At 44.1% G+C, this 18,271-nt stretch overlaps 2 protein-coding genes across 4 annotated transcripts in view; one reads left to right on the forward strand and one right to left on the reverse strand.

Annotated features, from left to right (window-relative positions):
* The window catches only part of LOC138525858 (carbonyl reductase [NADPH] 1-like), an 84,402-nt gene extending 77,193 nt beyond the window's left edge, over positions 1-7,209 (reverse strand). Inside the window, exon 1 of one of the 2 annotated variants that reach the window (XM_069636128.1) lies at positions 7,073-7,209. The gene's annotated coding sequence lies outside the window, so the exon portion shown is untranslated. Of the gene's footprint in view, positions 1-6,159; positions 6,317-7,072 lie in introns of those variants that run through there. The other variant, XM_069636127.1, reaches the window with a different exon arrangement.
* Positions 7,210-7,276: 67 nt separating this feature from the next.
* Positions 7,277-18,271, forward strand: part of SETD4 (SET domain containing 4) — a 390,795-nt gene continuing 379,800 nt past the window's right edge. For both annotated transcript variants that reach the window (XM_069636124.1, XM_069636125.1), the window contains exon 1: positions 7,277-7,414. The gene's annotated coding sequence lies outside the window, so the exon portion shown is untranslated. The remainder of the gene's footprint in view (positions 7,415-18,271) is intronic.

The following is an 18,271-nucleotide window of genomic DNA, read 5'->3' on the forward strand; positions in this document are numbered from 1 at the left end:
TTGATATTGGCGGACATGCTTTAGATACCCATGGAATCCGACAACTGTTAGTAAAATAGAAATTCATGTAAATGCCTCATTCCATATACATACATGGCAGGAGCCATTTACGGTTGCACTACAAAGTCGTAAAGAATGCAAGGAAATGCAGGTCTGTCTGAATTTGTGCTTGGTGGTACAAGAAATCAAAATTGCATGGGTAGCACTGCTAACACTGAAGCGGTAGAGTGAGTGGTCCTCTCCATGCAATTAGCAGAGAGAAGAAACTTTCCACCAAAGCCATGATATGCTGCCCTCAGTAAGACTTACCAACTTGTTAGGATGAGCAGGTTTAAAGCTAAGTAATACAGCTGTCTGCTCACTGTTTCATACATGCACCCACTCTGTGTCCCTAGATACGTTGAGGATTGTAAAATATAAATGGGTGGCCTTTCTCTTTGAGCACCATTGTTTACCCATAGATCATAATTGTTCATTTAGTATTCGTTTTCTTTCTGACCATCTTTTCTCGCAATGCCTACCAACTTTTGTACATCATAATACTGGAGGCAAAACAGTGCAAAATCAGTCTGTGATTGGACCTCTTTGAAAGATCGTTGCTGATGGGACAAAAAGTGAAAGAGGGCAGACACATGATTAGTGTGAAGGAAGGGGTAAGTGGGAAGAGAGGCAAATCGAAAATTATACAAATAGAGAGTGAGAAAACGAAGAGTAACACACTGTTCGAAGTATGACAAATAGCGCTGCCCTGTTCCCAGCGTCTTGCCCACGACACTCACGGATCTGCTCTGAAGCCAAGTTATTCCAAGTAATTGCACAGCCATGCAACCCACACTTCCATGAGCAGGCTGCTTTCAGAAGGCTCTGCCGAGTCTTCGGAAAGCGGTCTTCACGTTGAAGCACGGGTTGCTTGTGCGTGTGAAAACTCAGAATTAGAACTAGATACTGCCAGCGAGATCTGTCCTGAAGCAGTCATCGCATGCACAAGCAACCCACATTCCAACATGCAGATACTTTCAGTAGACTCAGCATGGGAAACTGAATACAGAAACAGCCCAAGCCCCACATACGTGTTGCACCTGTCCAAACGGGTATATATGCCCTGTTATGTATCCTGAGTTAGGTAAAGGACAAAGAGCAGGAACCAGACTGATCCAACTAAGTTGCAAATGAAACATGGATGTTTTATTCTTCTTAGTTACAGGTTTCAGCATAGAGGTGGGAGAGAAGGTACAGAACCGTCAGGCCTCCAGCACTCTACACAGCATTCTCAGAGGCCTCGCCTTGCATACACTAAAGATACAACACATTCCTTCCCTAAAAAAACAACAATTGTGAAGGACACTCCTTCACATGCTAGGACAAACAACCTCAACAAAACTAAAACTCCTTCTACCCTGACCTGCCACACCAGGGTCTCAGTACTGCCACTACCGAGTACAACCATGCCACACTGGGACAATAAAAACAAACCTACAATCTCATCCCTCACAAATATACTCCTTCAGCCAGGTACTGCCACATCTGAGAAATAAACTAACCCCACCACCGGGGCTGGCCCATCACGGGGCTAACTTCACTGGCCAAACAACATCCTAGGCATCCATCTCTACTACAACAAAACAAACAAGTAAACACAATCTCCACAACAATCTACACCTCATCCCTTCTCTCACAAGAACACATAAAAGGTTAGCAAAGTAACTCACAATACAAAGAACACACTGAACACATGAGCGCAACCACACAGACATGGTGCGAAGAAACACAGACCTTGTGTGAGGTGCACAAATTTACTGTGCAAAATCTAAAAGCAAGCACAACAAAAACAAAATTAAGGATGGAAAAAATGATATGCTTGCATAAAAAAGAAAATGTCAGCTAAATAAGATTTAATAATAATATAAACACAAGTTGGGGTGTCTAAACACCAGTGTCTAAAACCACAAAATGTACTAAAACCACTTCAATACACTGGCAGTACCTTGTGTGCCAAGCGGGAACTCCAATCCTTCTCCTCAAATATGCAATTCTAATCCACTTCTACTTAAATAATCAGCAACACAAACCCCAACTCTGCTCTTCAACAACTGTATGGTTGCCCTAAACCAACATATGACTCATAATATAACTACATTGGAGGCTCTCACAAATATGCATCAAAAAATTCACCACTTGGATGCTCTCACAAATATGCATGTCAAGCTCACCTCAAGTCGAATTTCTAAATCTATGCACTGTCTAAACACTTGATACTCATAGTTGGCAATACATCTGGCCAGCATGTGAGCCACTATATTAACTTCATGCAACACAAAATTGCTCACTTCTACTCCATGCACATTTATCACATAAATGTTCACATTTCACGTAGGTGCTTTATTCTTCTTAGTTACAGGTTACAGCATAGAGGTGGGAGAGAAGGTACAGAACCCCCAGGCCTCCAGCACTCCACACAGCATTCTCAGAGGCCTCGCCTTGCATACACTACACTTCATGCACCTCTGCAAAACATTTAATTTCCATAAATTAAACTTTCTTAAACTTCATGTACACCTCTCTCCCTACCTAAAACACTTCATTCCTTTGAATGTGCAACAAACGTAACTTTTATATTAGGCTAACTGCTTCACTTTTGCATTAACTATTCCATCGATAAGGGGTTAAAACACAGCACTTGGCAGAGCAGTGTTGATCAGGCACTCTACAAGTGTACATCAAAAATGTGTATTTAAAAACAAATCTCGATGTGAATTTCAATTGATGCAACACATCTCACATTTCCCCCAATAAATATCAGACTTCATAACTGCTTCCTGGAATATCTCATAAGCTACTCATTAGCATAAAACCTCATAAAGCCACTCAACCACCGTAAAAACTTAATTTCAACATTTCTTTCTTGTTGCACAAAGAGGAGAAAAAAAACCTTGAATGTTTCTTTCACTAAACTATGATGCAGACTCCAGCACCAACGGAGCTCCTTATAATCCGTATCGGCAGATCCTACCAATGCAGAACAATTATTGCAGCTCATATTTCTTTGTTCCAGCTTTAAAGTTCGATCCTTAATTGAGCGCCACTGCATTTCACTTAACTGGATGTCGGCATCCGTTTTTAAATAAAAACCTTCATTTGCTTAGCTCCCAGCATAGAAATAGTATGTTTGTTTGTAGATTCGCCCCTTCAATAGTACCTCATAGCTTCTTGACGGTCCTGCCATACCACCGCTGCTTTAATCTCCTCGTGGTACCCTCATACGCACTGTTTCTTTTAACTAGATGACCCGCAACAGCAACAAACGTAGACTGAACCCTTTCTCTACACCCTGCACACGTTCATGGGGCCTTTCTTCAACTTCCCTTCTTCCGAACTCTTGAGAAAGATTATGGAACTCAGGGCTTGCACGGTGCGCGTGACACCGCCGGCCCCCTTGACCCTCTCCACTGCCCCCCAGCTCTGCGTTCACCTTCAATTTCAGTCCTCCAGGGTTGCATTTAAAAGACCACAAGTCCACGAATGCCACATTTGTCTGCAGCGCAACGGTGCTCAGACATGCTGCTTCTGTCTGGCTGCACCATGTACACACACACCCAGTGTGCAATCCTCCTGGCAGTCTACATTCAGGCAACTTTGCCTCCCTGGTCCACTCATTGTGCCAGGCCAGGGCTCTTCATGCCGGCACTCTTCATGCCCTGTGGATAGGCTTTGATTCTTCTGGCTGCCTGCATTGATACACGAGTGTCCAACCTTATGTACCCCCACAATGCAGGACTTATACCTGTCATGGTCCTCTCCTGGACCTTCATGCAGCCTAGACAACTCAAGATTTAACATATTTTGCCCTCAGCTCTGCTTCCATGACTCTGCTCTTCACGTGAACAGACTTCTCGTGTGAGGCCTCACTTCTTTCTCTTATTGAGTCTCCATCACTCAGAATTCTCCTCCTTTTCTCTGGGCTCGCTTTAGTTCATCCTCATCACCAAAATGGTGTATCCTTAGTCAGGTAAAGGACAAGGAGCAGGAACCAGACTGACCCAGGTAAGTTGCAAATGAAACATGGATGCTTTATTCTTCTTAGTTACAGGTACAGCATAGAGGTGGGAGAGAAGGTACATAGCATCTACTCTCATCCCTTTCATAACTCCCAGTCACAACTGACATCCTTAGAACCCCCAGGCTGCCACCTAGCATTCTCAGAGGCCTCACCTTGCATACACTCAGACTCATACATTCAAGATACAACAGCCTGCAATCTACAGACATACATTCCTTAGGGTTAGTATGGCCAATCAAAACTGCAGAGCCCAAATTCCATAATTCACTCAAAAGTGTTTCTACTGAATCACCATAAAACATTTACAATTGTGGACATTCTTGTATTCCCATAATGCCTTTTGCTTTCATGCAAATTGACAGGTTTGGGTTATTTGAAGAGATACAGTATTGCATGACTAGGCTAGGGCCCCACCCTTCTAAGGATGAGAGCCCCCCCCAGTAAATGTTATCCATTTACAGTACTGGCCCAGCCCTCTTAAAGCCTAGATTGCAGAGTCCCAGCACATATTTGTTTCCATTTAAAGCACTATGAAATCGGAAATGTGTATAGGTGTAGCTGGTAAAGTAAAAGGATGCTGACATGGCATTACCCAAATTGACCTTTTACAATTGACCTAATTATTGTGGTCCTAATTGACCTTCTGCACGATTGACCTTTATATTATTTTAGTTATTTTATATATGTATTGGGATGGTTTTGGATTATAAATAATATAAGGTGATTGGGTGGGGTGTTGCAGGGGTTTTTGGATTGGGTGGACGGGTTGCGGGGGGTTCCCCCCGCATATATGTCCTAATTGACCTTCTAAAGTAGGTCAATTCTTCTGAAGTCAATTGTGAAAAGGTCAATTAGTATACAACCGCTGACATAACTACTGAAGGTAAGTTATATTGTGGGTTTCATACTTGCCAACCCTACCGATTTAGGCGGTAGGATACTGCTTTTTAAGCAGTCCTACCGCCTACCGATTTATTGGCAACAATACCGATTTTTTTTATTTTTGTAAGTTTTTTTTATTTTTTTGTTAACATTTTTTGGGGGGGTGGGGTCAGGGGGGTGGAGTCTTTCAAGGGCTCCCCCGAGCTGGCATAACGGGAGAAAGTGCGGCATGCAGGCTTTTGATGTAAAAGGCGCCCACGGCAGCGGGCTAAATGTGCCCCTCTGCCGCGAGTGCCTTTGACAAAAGGCACCATTAGCCCCCCCACCACGCCAGCTCGGGGGGAGTCTTTCAAGGGCCCTCCCCGAGCTGGCGCGGTGGCAGAAGCCTCATTGTCATTGAATGCAACCGCGGCGGCGGGCTCATTCAATGACAATGGGCTGCTGACACGCCCTATTCCCATAGCTCTCAACTCACACGCTTTTGGCGGGTGTCACCCGCCTTGTAAACAGCTGACTCACACGCCAAGCCTCATGCACGCCCATTCGTTTCAATGGGCCTCTCACCCGCCAAAAATAAAATAGGGTGTTTTCACCCGCCTTTGCGACATAAATGGTTGAGAGCTATGTATTCCTATCATTACCTCCTCGCCTGACTATTTTTGAAACTTTAAGATTCCTACAGATTTTTGGTCACAGAATGTTTGCATGTATGGGGTTTATTGAAGTTTCAAGGTAGTAGAGGAAACTACCGAGACATCCACATCAAAGCAAACTGTCATCCCAAGAATCCCAGAACCCTGACCTTGCCAACCTTCCATGAAGCTAGAAGGTTCCACATGACCTCATAGCCCAGGTAAGCAGTGACCTTGCCAACCTTCCATGAAGCTAGAAGGTTCCACATGACCTCATAGTCCAGGTAAGCACAGCACCATATCACACACTTAGCACAATCCCAGATCATGACAGATGCTGTAGGAATCTAATAAAGTTTTCTTAGCTTGAATTAAGCCACGGTGCAAAATCCCTCCTTCCCTGCAGTGCCATGGAGCTTTTAGATAATGTTGGGTTATTTATTGAGAGCGGGACACCAGAATGAGAGGCATGCCCAGAAGAAAGCAATTAAGCGTCATTCTACAGCAAACAAGACATGCTCCAAAACGAATTAATGCAAGGAAATTATAGAAAAAGAACATGCGGTTCAAAGATCAAACAAAGCGTACCTAAGAGCGGCTTGACAGTCTTGCAGTCTTGCTCAAGAGTGTGCAAACGAAAGCTTTTACGGCCCTAAACCCTGCCACAAAACATCATCATGACTCAGCAGTTTACGTAAACCCAAGGGGGAAAAAAAAGCTCTAACAATTGTAGAAAAGATTCCATGCAGAATCTGCCACTAGGCACACAGAAATACAAAATTCCCGCGTTTTACGGTCCTTTGGTTCTGTTTCACGTCAGTATTGCGATACTGTGTGTTTGAAAACTGTTTGAGGGGAAAAAATAATAATTCCCCTCAATAAATGTAAAACCCGAATTAACTAAAAAAACGCGTGACATAGGGTTTAAGTATAAAACAAGTTCAATGTCACGTTCTGCGACAGGTTTGCAGAGTTAAAACATACACAAATATTCGATCGCGTAGTTTGTCAACCAATTCAGATGATGTAACAGTGATTAAAAACATATGTAAACAAATTAACCAAATATTTCAGAAAAAAACAGGGTCCATGTAAAGTATTTCCTCGTAATCTGTACATATTATTATTAGTGTTATTATTATATAAAAGGCTTGCACCTGACGAACCCCAGTACTACTTCCGGGTACACTAGCTATAGACATTAAAGAAGGACACACGCGTGCTTCCTGGATCTAGTGATAAGAACACAGCGGCCATTTATGAACGTAATATACCCGTTTTCCACAGTAGAGGAGAATGAGGCACGACTGGCTTAAATAAAGGCTACCCAACGTCGTGAAGCAACAATCTACCCGCTTTAGTAGGCCTGAGTTCATTTTCATGTTTTTCTGGGAATATCACCAGCCCGGCCGAGTGGCCAAAAGAAAGAGGAACTTGTGTGCGTAAGAAAAGGAAAGTGGGATAAAAAAAATCTTTTTATTTTTAAACTACAAAATCATACCTGCGTAACTCAAAAGAATAGCGTTCTCTCCTCTTTGGTCAGCGTGTAAGCCTGCCTGCTTAGAAAAGAGCTTGGAGCAAAGCACCAGACAGCAACTCCATTGCGCTATATCCTACGATTGGGAGCGCGCCCGTTCACATTGGCTCCCTTTCAGAGCGCACACGCCTGGCAGGCTGGGGAAGAGTCGGGCACCTTTACTGCATCCAAGGGTTCGCTGTGCCTGCCGTGTGTCGGTGACCTTCCCCCTTCAGAGCTCACAAGCCTCGCAGGCTGGGGAAGAGTCTGGCATCTTTACTCCCTGCCTACGCACCTCTCTCACACGCAGTGCAGAGGCCACTGAAGGTGATGCTTTCTTTGTTTTTTTTTCGTGCTCGCAAGAGCCGTGGGGGCTGGGGAAGAGTCAGGCTGTGGCTTCCTCCAGCCGCTGTTGGTGATGCTCAACCCTGCAAGATGTGCTGAGCTTCACCTTCATTGGAATTGGAGGGGCCCAATAAGCCTCGGCACGCCTCCTGCTTTGAACATAATCCTTTCTTAGCCTCTGCTTTTCTCTCTTGCACCGGCCGTACACCGCGTCTGGTTCGGGTCCGCCGCCTCTCATTTATCCCGTGAATTGAAAAGATTCATTGGTGTGGCCCTCTGCCGCCGCTTTCTTTTTTCTTCTGTGCTTGTGCGCCTAACCTCACAAGAGCTGTGCACTGCTCCAAGAGGAAGATTTTCAGAAGACAGGCTACCCTGCCCTCACCAGATATAGGCCAAAAACGGCCTGGGGGCAGGTAGTCACCTATAGCTACTTCAAATGACCTGTGACTTCCCTTCCATCCGGATGGGAGGGGGTCCTTGGATGTTAGCTGTCAGGGGCTGGGACCACCTGTATCAGGTGCGTGTTAGCTATCCCAGCCACCTTAGCCAGAACTGGGCACCCAGTAGTCTGGGTTGCCTTTGTCTTTTCCCTCCTGTGCGCCTCCCTGCACACCTGGGTGCCAAGGAAATGCGCTTTATGGGTTTTGCCCTATTTCCCTGTGGGGGAAGCCCTTTCTTCCTACATGCCCACCTTATGCCTCCGGGCCTTCTACCCCCAGGGCCCATGGGATTTGGCTTCTGGTACCCCAAAACTCCCATAAAACACCTCCCTTCAGTAACATGTACAGAAGGGATCAAAAAGAGGAAGGCACACTTAAGGCCTCATTACACGGTAGGCGGTAAGGGTTTACCGGTACCAGTATTTTACCGATACCAGTATTTTACCGGTAAACCCTTACCGCCTTACTACGAGGTCCCTTTGCGGGTTGGAGAATTTAACGCCTGCTTTTTGCAGGCGTTAAAAACCAACCCGCAAAGGGACCAGGGAGCTAATTACGGTACCACAATTTGCGGTGCCGTAATTAGCACCTTCCCCATTCCCATTATGCCCTATGGGGCAAAAATGGGAATGGGGAATGGCAATGGGGGAAGGGGGAATTACCGCCCCACCAACCTTGGAATAGGGCAGTAATTCCCCTTTCCACCAAGGCGGTGCCTGTATTTTACCGGCATGGACCAAGGTGCTAATAGCCGATTTCATAGTGCTTTAAATGGAATGCTAATAGCACCTTGGTCCACCGCCGTCTGTGTAAAGAGGCCCTAAGTATTGAGTCTGACAGAGTGCAGAACGGCAGGAAGGTGCCAAGTCCAGCTATGGACCACTTGTGAGAAGAGCAGTGTTTACAGTTCTGGGCCCACTCAAAAGAAAATTGAGCATGGTGGAGTACTGATTGGCATTCTTCCAGGGTATCTGAGCAGACAGATCAATGCTCTCACAGGAGGAAGAGCCAGATAGACATGACCGGGGGATTAAGAAGACCTGCAGGTCAAGGAGCATCCATACCCCTCACCCCCATGGGTTCCACACAAACAGCGCGGAAAGATACTAAGCAAGCAAGTTCACTGAGCGCATTCCATCAATCCCTAGAAGCTAATAGTATGAAGTGGGGCATGTACCCTTTAGCCCAGAGGAGGACTCAAAGGATGAAAGATCCTCAGACTTGCTACCCTACAGCGGCGACAATGAATCTGACATCTCCACATTCTCAGAATCTAGCAAGAGAGAACACTCGATGAAATGCAAGAAGTGGAGAAGGAACGAGTTGGATGACCGCAAATGACCATCGGATGATATATTTGACCTGGACTAGTTGATACACCAAAGATTCCAGAGTGGGAGCCTGCCGCCAAGGTACCAAGTTATCTTTGAAAAACGGCTCTGCACACCCTTGGACAGCGAAGCCAGGAACAAACTCGGAGCAGAGAGCCCCAGACCAGTGATGCAAGTGATGGTACCAGAGACAGCAAAGATTGACCCCTGAACGCTGAAATAATGCACATCCTAGCTGCTGATGTATTGTTCATCAGCACCAACACAGACACCCCCCCCACACCCCACTATACCTCTCTGCACCTTGTCAGGAAAAAAAAACACCAGGGCTCTGGCAAACACTGCCAGCTCCTTCCAAATGGAGGAGTGCGATTTCTCTGCCTGAGTTCACAGCTCCTGATGAATAAGATGCGCAGCGTAGCTCCCCGCCCGACTCGCCTCTGTTGTAAGCGTGATCAGTACTGACCGCACTGGAGAAAACTCCCTCAGCCACCTCCAAACACCAGAAAACTGTCCTTCAGAGCCAGACAGATTGACAGCAGTGGCAGCGTGCCTCGAACTCCTGTGAGGCCTGGCGCCAATGCTGATGGAGATACACCACCAGCGGCCTCCGGTGCATCTGTGCCCATGGTACACACATGTACTGCTGATGTTCCTAATGGATTGTATTCTGCAAGAAGGCATACTGCAGATTGATACATGCCAAGCTGCCCCCCCCTCCTCATCAGAGGTATAATCTTCCGAAGAGTCTTCATCTTGAATATCAGCTTGGCCACAAACCTGCTGTGCTGCCTCGGATCTATTACCACATGGGTCTTCTCTAGGCCCTTTGGAACCAGAAAGATGTGAGAATATAACCTGTGTCCCCTGCAATACCTGAGCACCCTCTGTATGGCCTTCTTGTCCAACAACCCCTGTAAAACCAGCCTCACATGACCAAAGCCTCATTTATACAAAGAACTGTTTTCACTAACAGTGTGTGGACATTCCTTTGGGGGTGCTTGGGGACTACAATGTACTTAAGAACCAGCCTGCATCACCTCCTGAGAGCTTAAGCCTTGATTGCTCGTCCATTGCTACCCTATAGAGAATATTGGCTGGGGTGCTCTGTGCTTCTACACTGCCATATAGAGGGCAGGAGTACAGATAACCCCCTCCAGTCTTTACAGATTGCTGGTGCGCTTGGTGGATGCAACTACAGTTAACGTGAAATAATGCCCAAAAAAACCACATACCACATTGGCTCATGGAATACAAGGGGGCATTCACATCTGTTCAATAAAATCTCTTGTGAACTGAGGTCCATCGACATTTTGTGCCTGCAAGAAACCTGGCTTCCGGAGGCACCAATTGTGCAAGGCTATGAGATTACCACAAATCTTGCAATAAAAAGAACAAAAGGCTGACCAATGGCTGGTTTGCTGACGTTGGTCAAGAAAGAGAGTGGATGCCGGGTCCTTAACACAAAAAACTTCTCTCCATACATACAATTGACCATAATCAAATTACAAGCTCAACTAGAAAGCATTGGGAATGATTATTTAATTTTGATTTTTTTTTAAAAAACATTTTTCACGTGCACCAGACAGACTAAACTGCATTTGGGTGCAGATGTTAACTTGATAGCAGAAATGGGGTGTGTACATTATTGCTGAGGGCGGATTACTTTTATTTAAATTGGAAAGTTTTTAATCTCTTCCTGAAGATTTCCAACGATGGACAAGCTCGGATGTCCCAGGGTAGCTGGTCCAGATTCTTGGCCCAAACACAGCAAACCTCCTGTCTTCTTTGCATACCTTTTTGGTCCGAGGTATGCATATCAGGAGTTTATCTTCAGAGCGTAGCTCTCTTATTGAGTGATAAGCACACACTTTGGTTGCAAGATATCTAGGTGCAAGGCCATTAATGCACCTGAACACCAAGCGTGCCACCTTTAATTTAATGCGATCTTCAACCTTCAGCCAATGCAATGATCTACTTAGGGCGGAGACATGGTCCTGTGACGCCAAGTTCCCTATGAGCCTAACCGCTGCATTTTGTGCCTTCTGCAATCTATTAATCTGATTACCTGGCAGCCCTGCTAGGAGGCTATTGCAATAGTCTAGGTGTGAGTAAAATCCACATCCTAAATGTGTATTTTCAAAAAAGTCAAAAGATCTGAGCCAAAAAACTACTGCCCGATTACACTCCTCAACGTCGTTGGAAAAATCTTTTCTACACAACTTCAATACCACCTCACAGCATGGAGTAAATACTCCTGCGCCTTCGACCCAAGGCAAACTGGGTTTATTAAAGGCATGGGCTGTGAGCTGAATTTACTCATAATCAACCTGCTGAAGGTGGCGGTAATTCGGCAAGGTACAAAACTATACTAGCATTCATTGACCCGGGTCACGCCTTTGATAGTGTGAACACGGCACTGCTCTGGACAAAATTGATCAAATGGAATTGCCCAGCAAGCCTGATCAGAGCACTTAAAGAGTTTCATTCAGGATCAGACATAACAATTCAGCTTGATAGTGCTGGTACCCTGTCCGCCCCTATTAAGACCTATAGAGGCTTCAAATGGGGCTGCCCGCTGGCTTCCATTTTGTTTAACCTGTTCATATTGGACGTTGGTACAACCCTGGGTGAAGTGGTTGCGTTCCCTCCTAAAATCAATGGGAACCACCTTGGTTGGATGCTATATGCCGACGATTTGGTTTTGTTGGATGTTACCCCTATTGGCCTGCAACGAAAACTGTCTGCACTGGAAAAATGCAAATGATCTTGTGATAAATCCTGCAAAATCGGAAATCTTAATACTGCGAAACCTAAGAGGAAAAAAAGAACATCTAAAAAGAAGCCTCAATGGTATTTGGGGAAAGAACCCCTAAGATGCGTAAACCAAACGCAATATCCTGGTATGTGGATCAACAGTAATATCAATGATGCTCCCTGTGTGCAAAAGGCAAAAGCAAAATGCAAACAACTATCAGCCCAAGGCTTGGTAATAAACATGAAATATGGTACATTTTCTATAAAGCCAGTAGTGGACTTTATAAGCAGAAAGTTGTACCTGCCCTGATCCATGGTGCTGAATGTGCATTGGCCACACTCATTATGGACACTTTTCGAAAATACCTTCTGGCGAAGAGTGCTGCGGCTCCGTAAGGGGGTCCCACCGGCGTGTATTCTTTATGAGCTGGGGCTCGCATCCATAAATGCGAGAGTCGCATGGAACATGCTCACGCTCTATAGAAAAATGACTGCCAATGATGGGCTACCACAATTTGACATTCTCCATAATCCAAGATGTAACTCGAATGAAACGATCTTAAGGCAATGGGCAGATCAGTGCGAAAATCTCTTGATGGAGATCAACACTGACAACGCCACACTCCAGGAGAACCCAAACTCTGTCAAAAAGAAATTGTGGTTACAAGACTGGGTAAACACTGTTGATCAGAGATCACGCCATAGATTGATGCAAAATTTGGCATCAGAAACAAAAGCATTGAACAAGTTACCAAGCTACTTGGAGAAGTTTCCAAGTCGAAAACAAAGAGCTACATTCATGAAATTTCGACTTAACGTATTTGAAACTAAAGAAGTGCAAAGCTTGTGGGGAAAAGAAATCTACTGTTAGATCTTAAGTGCAGACTATGTAACAGTGCAGACTAAACTCTAAAGCATTTAACCCTGTCTTGTTCTCTGAGGACAGGATACTTGGGAGCCTACATACAAGAAAGACCATCTATGTGTGGTGAAAACTGGTGGTTGTTGCTATCTGATGGAACTAACACAAAATTGATGTATGCATTGATTTTCTACTTGGAGCAAGTGAATGACCTGCTGATAAAAGATGGTACATAGACTAACTCTTGAGTAATGTACAGGACTGATCAAAGATCAGTTGCCTCTTCGTTAACCTTAAAATTAATGTTGGAGGTTGAATCGTTGGATCCAAATGATAAGTGAGTTTGCATGAAATGATGTAATGAGAAATGTGAATTGTATTTTTTTTTTTTAATAGTTTGTAATAAACTACATAAAAAAGTAAAGGTTTTGCATAGTAGAAATTCAGTAAGCCATAATTTGAAGGAATTGAGCCTTAGACTTCTAAATTATTTCTATACCAATTCCCAGCCACTCTCCAGCTGCTTCACTTCCTAAAACATGTTGCATGGGAAGTTAATCTAATACACGGAGATCGTCACTCGATACGCCTCATTATTTCTCTAAGGTCTGACCATTTGATCTTTTGTATATATTTTTATTTTTCTTAAACACAAAAAACCTAGCCAATTACACAGCAAAGCAAACATGAATTGGATTGTTTGTTTTCAGACTTGATAGAACTGTCTTTTAATGCTTAATGAAAGTCCTCAGTTCCTGGAACTACTACTACCTAAGGGTATGCCAATGTTATGATACGTAAGGACGCAAGGACACAATGCTTCATTTTATACCTAATCTCATGGTCAAATTTGGCTGGACAGAGTTGATGATTTGTTATTTATATGCGCTTTTGGAAAAGCGCTGAACATAGAACATATTTACATACAATTATCACCCAACCGCAGTTGGTACTCATTTATCAACCTCGGAATGATGAAAGGCTGAGTTGGCCTTGCCGAGATTCAAACCTACAAACTGCAAATCACACAAGATAACAACAACGAGCGCTCAAATGGCTGAGCTATTTTAGCGGCTAACATTCTTCAGAGGTTGGTCAACTGACTATCGACAGAGGTATAATAATCGCAGTGCCTAGAAGATGGACTAACCACACATGAGGCGCTACATACAAAAGTTAAATACCTATCTAGATTATCACTACAGTGACAGGTTTTGCTGAGCTTCTATTTCAATTACAAATGTAACTCATTTTTGAGCAGTGCTTGCACTTGCTGGAGAGTCAGGTTTTGGCTGTTTTAATTGTAGTCTTGAAGGTTTGAAAAAGACTGTAACACCTGTTATTGATGTAAGTACAATCACTCACCCTTACCCTTTCTACATGAGTCAAAAATACACCTCTGAGTTTAGGTTTATTATATCCTAAAAGTTCTTTTGCAGTTTTGCAACTCTACACCTATAAAGTGTTAACTAAATCGAATTCTTATAATTCTTATAATTCCTCAACAACACTTGTACTATAAGCTATACTCTAAAATGTTGTTGTGGAACTACTTTCTCACATCCAGCCACAAACCTGCAGCACTTTTCACCATACTCTAATAACCTTAACATTTGAGATTATTTCACATCCCAAATTTGCACTATGATCCTCCCTACTTTTTCTTTCTACAATCCCTACAATACATCCAATACCCTAACCATATTCTACCGTTATTTTACCATAAGCGGTACATTCCATGCCTCCTCGATATTTCCTTGGCAAAGCCACCCTAGCGTGGACATACTACAATGTACTTTCCTTTTAACCAGTCCTAATTATTTTACTACTGTGAATGTTAAAGGGACCCTTCCTCTCATATCCTCATGACACAATGCTCCTGATGTCATTGTTTTCAGCATCTGCTTTGGACCGATCTTCTGTGCCCCGTACGTGCCAACATCTCCTTCCCCACTCCCCTGACAACACAACCATCAGCAGGGCTTACTGCTGGACAAAAAATGTCAATGAGCTTGTCTTCATCAGTTCACAGCACACTTTGATCGCAAGGCGTACATTTGTTTTCAAAAATTGATTAGCAGCGTTTGCTAATTAAAATGTTCTTGATTAGCAAACAAACCTATTTGATAAGCAATGTTGTACTAATATTCATAATGCCTCCAGTAGTTATTTATACCCAAGACATTATATGAGCAACAATACAGCATTATTTTGTACCGCTGAAGTAAGACATTGAGATTAGTGTCTTCAAAATGTAAATGTTAGCTGCATGAATAGACATAAATAGAGAAGACAATTCTCTGAAAACAGTTTTCAGGGCAACGCTCTGTGCAGGTGCGTGCTGTAGGTCTTGCACAGAGCAGTGTCTTGTATATTGTATGCTTGATCCATCATGCACTGTGCCAGAAGAAGTTCAGAAGTTTTATACATTCAAATTCATAGCCTAAGACTAAGTACATAGTATGGTGTTAAAGCAGGCATGGTAATTGTCAATTTCAAGAGGACAAAATGTCCTTTGCCTGTCATTGATATGAACTGTTTTCCTTATACCGTTAAATACCACTTTCGGCGGAGAGCAGGGCTTCTAACGCCCCTCAAGCCCTAGCCAGGTAAGCCCAAGTGCAGCATTCCAGCCCTACATGGCCATGAAAGCGGTATTTATTGCCGTGAGCACTAGGAGCTATCCATCTTTGGTGCAGATCATTTTCTTGTTTCATGTTTTCCTTAAAAATAAATTACACATATGTTTGGGAATTGGAAATGGCTATATCCAGAACCTGAGGGTGAGCCAGGAGGTGCATAGGTGAGTGGGTAGGGAGAGTCGAGGTGTGGCACTTCAGTGGAGATTCGGCTTGGGGCACTGCCTCCAGGGACAGGGTGAAGGCTGGAGAGAGGCACAGCGGGCCATCATGAAAGGTGGGTGGCTACTGACAGATTCTGAATTGGCCAGCTCTCTCCCGCAGGTGCTAATATATAATGCAATCAATCATAGAGCAAAGCAAAGCAAGCTCTTGAGGCTAACTACAGTGGTATTGCAGTTGCTCTATAGATGTACAGACTGGATAAAAGTATTGATCACTACTTTGTGTAAACATCTAATTAGCATTATGTAAGATGAATAAAAAGAGGAGACTAAGAGTGGATGGCGAAGCAGGCATAGCACTGGCCAAACCAGTTGGAATATTGTAATTTGCGGCCATCTCACTGTCAGGGTAGCTGGTATATAGCAACACGGTGAGAAGGTAGAATGTCAAGGAGTTTGTGATTAGCTCCTGAGTTGAGCACCAGTTGTACAGGTGCATGGAACCAGCAGGTCACAGAATTGTTTGCCATCAAAAGCATTTAGCCCCTGGGTGTAAAGGTCTTCATGTATGGCCCCACATAATTTCAATAACATTTTAACAGCAAATTGCAAAACACCAAGCCCAAGGCTACTCCTGGGGTCGCCCTCATGCAAGCTAATGTTATTACGCTGTGGGAATGGGATAGAATCAATATTTGTGTCATAGCTCATTTTGGGACAACCAGACAATCTCTCATGCAGGTCTGCTATGCGTGAAACATTTAACCCATCACCACAGTCCTCAGCGGGCAGGACTTCCTTGTTCAAGCAATTGTCATCACCTGCCTCCTCTGCAAGCGTGTTTTTATGACTCACTGCTCCGCTTGAGACATTTTGCGAATTTCCTTGCAGGGCATAGCATAGTCTCAGTAGTGAGTTATTGTGAAAGTCTTGTGCCAAGTTGCTCGTACTCTCCTGTAGCAAACTCAATGCCTCGTCCACGGTAGTCAGATTCAATGGCTTTTGCAGCCCCATAACCTTAGTAGGACAATATGCAGTAATATTCCCTCTCAAATCTTTAGGGGCCACTGTTGGTAGGTTTATGGGGGCTGTATTTCCCAATATATGTTTTACCAGGCGAGGCGCTAGCCGCATCTCCAGGTACTGGGTCAGGTATCATCTTTTCCGATCTAAGGCCTTAAGGCTTTAATTTACGTACATAGTGGGATTTCGTGCAGCTGTGCGCTTTGCCCAGCATATTGCAGCAATAAACAGTGAGAGTATGCCTCGACTCCCCAGCCCCCCAGAAGTAGATTAACTGTCAGTGTCTTTCGAGGGCTCACCTTAGTTATAGGGAGAATGGCACACTGGTAGCGATGCGTCCTTCCGATGGCCAGAGGTCCCAAGCCAAGGGGGGGGGGCTCTTCCACTCCACTGTCTACCAAATGGACCACTCACGCCAGGCTCTGCGCTGTGCCACAGGTTTTATGGAAACAGTTTTGGAACTGTCTGCGGCTCCTCCCAGTAATAATAGCAACTGCGGAAAGGCTCACCGGGTCTCGGCAAGGGATCACAAACAGACCACTTCCTCCAAACACTGCCTCACACCGTGCCATTTGTGTTTTAATGCGTTTATAGACTGCAAATCCGTAGGGATTATTCAGGGTTTGTTAATAAAGTAATTTGTAATAGTGAATTCGTTATTATCCTTGTATACCGAGAAGATAACCTGTATCTAGGCACAGATGTCAACCAGGAAGAACCAAAAACAGTGCAACAATTGAGAGAATCAGCCAAAGAGAAGAGTTGTACATTTTATTTTTCTTCTGAATATCAGTAGAGTATCAACGTTGTGTAGCTCCAAGCTAAGGTTGTTCCACAATGTGGGTCCAATTACAGTAAACCGTCTTTCTCCTATAGAACTGCAACAGGTGTGCCAAACTACCAGAAGGTTACTATGCGCTGACCTTAAACACCTTGCAGGATGGTACCAATTCAGGAGTGAGGCCAAGCTTGCATTTAAAGACGGAACACACATTTTAAAATGTATTCTTTGCTGGACCGAAAGCCAATGAAGTTCCCATCAGTAAGGTGTAATAGAGTAGCTTTTGGGAGCCGAAAATAAAGTGCACTGCCACATTTTCTATCTTTTGGAGTCTGTGTAGTTGACAATTAGGAATACCAGCATATATCATTATCCTAATCAATATAGGAATTGATAAGAGTGCCATCGAGGCCAATCTTCCAAAGGGCAGGACTTATTTCAGTAGTCGAAATCGAAAGAATGCTGCTCTGAAGACTTTGTTAATCTGGGACGTAACTGGCCAGTCCTAAACCCACGTGATCCCAAGATGTCTCATCCTAGAGGCCCAAAAGGTGGAAAGTCCAAAAAGTTGAGGAGCATCGATTTCGGACTGAGCAATAAGCCCTCCGTTTTGCTAGGGTTAGGTTGTAAGCCATTACCGGTTACCCAGTCATAGATCTTAGCTAAACCTTCCACCAGAGTGGACAATGTTTCAGAGGGGCCAGATACATTGTCGAAAATTTGAGTTATCGTCAGATTATGTAGTGATATTGTAGCTGGAATCTTTTTAGGATATTTCTCATGAACGGCATGTAAAAATTAAAACAAGGGGATAATGGAGACCCTTCAGGGACTCTGCAGCC

The sequence above is a fragment of the Ambystoma mexicanum genome, chromosome 7p (assembly GCF_040938575.1).
Source record: "Ambystoma mexicanum isolate Mex_15411 chromosome 7p, UKY_AmexF1_1, whole genome shotgun sequence".
NCBI lineage: Eukaryota > Metazoa > Chordata > Amphibia > Caudata > Ambystomatidae > Ambystoma > Ambystoma mexicanum.